The sequence below is a fragment of the Globicephala melas genome, chromosome 20, assembly GCF_963455315.2.
Source record: "Globicephala melas chromosome 20, mGloMel1.2, whole genome shotgun sequence".
NCBI lineage: Eukaryota > Metazoa > Chordata > Mammalia > Artiodactyla > Delphinidae > Globicephala > Globicephala melas.
Genome location: NC_083333.1, coordinates 17,889,334 through 17,892,744, shown reverse-complemented (window position 1 = coordinate 17,892,744; position 3,411 = coordinate 17,889,334). Strand labels below are relative to the sequence as shown.

Here is a 3,411-nt window from a genome sequence, read left to right as displayed (position 1 = left end):
CAGTTCTTTGAGGGTGGGAGGGGGCTGCCCTGTGCACTGTAGGATGTTTAGCAGCATCCCTGGCCTCTACTCACCTGATGGTTGTAGCATCCCTCCCCCAACTCCCCCGCAGTCCCAGTCATGACATCAAAAATGCCTCCAGGCATTGCCAAAGCCCCTGGAGCACAGTCACCACTGATTGAGAATCACTGCTCTAGACACTGAGAGCAATGTCAGAATCTTTGTCAACCAGGGAGGAAATGCAGTGAAATTACCTCCTCTCACTTTGTCACTCGGGAATCTCACGGCGTGGCTGCTGGTCTGTGCTCACGAGGCTGACAGACAGATTAGCTGAGGTGCCAACTTGAAGTTTCACAGAGGAGTGAACGATATGAATGCCAGCTCCTGAGTTCATGATGAGAATGACGTTAGGAGATTCTGCAGATGCCCATCACAGCCAGGGCAGCATGCAAAGAAATGCTCTAAGTCCTTTCACTCAATACAAAACCCAAAATGGCACTGGCTTGTTTGCACAAAACAGGCTTTCTGAATTATTTGGTGCTGATTCCCTGAAATTTCTGTGAGAAATAAGATTTTTTTGATACCTTCTCTAACAGGAGGCCATATTTGTAAGCCCCTGGTGAGTTCTTGCTCTGGATGGACGTGGCGAACGAGGGCAGACCCCTAAGAACATATTTGTTTGCAGGAAATGGGCTGTCCTGGAATATCAGTGAGAATTCCTTGCAGCCTGGTGGAAACCGGAAGTACTGCCACCCAGCAAGGCATTAGAATGTCAATAGTATGCTTTATCTCCTAGAAACCCAACAGCGCTGTTCTGACTTCACAGGAAACAGTTTTCAGGCTACAGCTGATGGGGATTCCTTCACATTCCATGGAGAACTTTGGGACACGCTTCAGGCTTCGGGCTGTAGTCCCCAACAATGAGCCTAGGTTTGTGTGTAGCTGCCGGTACAAACGTATTAGTTTCCTGATTCACTGGGAATATGCAAGGCTCTTGAATATTAAATAAAACTGGTTACATAAGTCTTTTATTTGAAATGAATACAAGGTCATAATCAATAAAGCTCACATTGAAGCACTGCTGAGAAAAACGAATACAGACGTTTTCTCTGCTGCTGGAGTTGCACAAAGTAGCAGGTTTATGTCAGACTGAGGTTTGTGTGCAAATAGCTAAGCACTCCTTCAGAGGATGAGCAGTGTGGGTCTGAAGAAGGTCCGATGCCTCGCAGACCCATGCGGATCATTCTCTCTGAGCTTGAAAACACTAGGCTCTTCTGGCTTTTTACCAGCTGCTGTTTAGTCTGCAAATAACAATGAAAACCAGGCTAACCAATCTGGTGTTGCTGAGGGATGGTTCTCACGAGCCCAGCGCCCCCTGGGGTCTGGCCCTCGCCTCCTTCTCGAGCCCTGGCTGCTGCTGGCCCCGGCCTCCTCATGGCTACCAATGCAGCAGGACATGCCAGGCCCTGCACTGCCCAGATTTCTCTCCCCGGCAAACTCCAGAGCTCGGTGACCACTTTGCCGGGTTTCGGGATTCAGGTCACGTGTCACACTTTCCAGAAAGGCTTCCTGACTTCCACTGGTCTCTCAAGAAGAGCTGGCCAGTCACTGCCCTGTGCCCCTCGCGCCGCGAACAGGCCTTTATCACCCAGGGCACTTTACAGCACTTTACTCCCCACCCTGTGTGGGTGCCTCGCCCCTGTTCGACCACGAGCTCAGGGCAGAGCCTGTGTCTTATTCCTCTTGGGAGCAGCAGTCCTAACACAGGATCTGGAGAAGGTCTGTTCAATAAGAATGATCGAACAAAGCAATGAACAGTAATTACGCAGCAAGTGCAGAGGCTGTCACGTGGCTCTTCTTGTTTTAAAAATTGTGGTAAGAGGCGCATGTGCAGAGGCCCGAGGCCCGGTGTCTTCCCGGCACAGCGCTGGGGCAGCTGCGACCCGAGAGACGAGGGAGGGGCAGGAAACGAGCCCATCTCGATAATTAGTGCGACACAAAAAACCTGATGCCACCTCTCCGGATTGTCCCAAGCCACTTACTTGCCCAGCTGTATTGTGGACTGACCTCTCCAGCCTCTGCGCAAACCAAGATCTGCCTAACAATGGCTCGTCCAAGTTCAAATACGGCCGGGCTTCAGGAAGCTTTTTGCAAAAGCCAAGCACACAGTCATCAATTTCAGGGGCTGGCGTCAGTGCTGAGAGTGGGGTTCCGACTTTCAGAGGAGCGGAAGGTTATTGGAGAAAATGGCAAGCTCAGGACCTGGCCACGCCTCAGGCCTTTGCCTGAAGCCCGTCCCAGGTGTGGGAGTCCTACCAGTGCAGAGCAAGGGGCCCGACGCCAGGCACCTGGCCATCGCCGAGCGTGAGGCGCGGCCCGACCGGTGGGCCGACGGGCTGTGGTCATCACCCGGAACACCAATGAGCTGCACCACGAGGCTGGCACCAAGAGCCTTCTGGAAATCCATGGTAGCTTATTTAAAACTCGATGTACCTCTTGCGGAGTTGTGGCTGAGAACTACAAGAGTCCAATTTGTCCAGTTTTATCAGGAAAAGGGGTTTCCAGAACCTGAAGCTCAAGACGCCAGAATCCCAGTGTTGAAACTTCGCCGGTGTGAAGAGGCAGGCTGTGTGGGCCTGCTGCGACCTCACGTGGGGTGGTTTGGAGAAAACCTGGACCCTGCCATCCCAGGGGAGGCTGACAGGGAGCTGGCCCTCTGTGACTTGTGTCTGGTGGTGGGAACGTCCTCTGTGGTCTACCCTGCCGCCATGTTTGCCCCCCACGTGTCTGCCCAGGGAGTAGAAGTGGCCGAATTTAACATGGGAACCACCCCAGTCATGAACAGGTTCACGTTTCATCTCCAGGGGCCTTGTGGGACGACTTTCCTGAAGCCCTCGCTCCTCGTGAAACTGAAACTGTTTCTCTTTTTTTTTTTTTGGTACGCGGGCCTCTCACTGTTGTGGCCTCTCCCGTTGCGGAGCACAGGCTCCGGACGCGCAGGCTCAGCGGCCATGGCTCACGGGCCCAGCCGCTCCGCAGCATGTGGGATCTTCCCAGACCGGGGCACGAACCCGTGTCCCCTGCATCGGCAGGCGGACTCTCAACCACTGCGCCACCAGGGAAGCCCCTGAAACTATTTCTTAATTGCCCTGAGGAAGGAAGAAATCACAGCACATCTAAATACCAGGCCACCAACAGGAGAAACAGTCTTGTGGATGGTGAGCTGAATACTGAAAGGTCTGAGAATATCATCTGGAATCCAAACTGCTGATAAGTAATGGGGACTTAGAAGCAACAGTAGTAAACATGTTTAGAAGGAGAAGTCACAGAATTTCTCAAGTCAATTCATGTTATTTGGTTTGAACCTAAACATAAGATACCTCTGATGTGTTTGGTTGGTTACTGGGCAGG

General features: G+C 52.3%; 1 pseudogene; it reads left to right on the top strand.

Moving 5' to 3' along the window:
• The first annotated feature begins 2,008 nt into the window (after positions 1 to 2,008).
• Positions 2,009 to 2,601, top strand: LOC132594201 (NAD-dependent protein deacylase sirtuin-5, mitochondrial-like; annotated as a pseudogene).
• Positions 2,602 to 3,411: the final 810 nt, after the last annotated feature.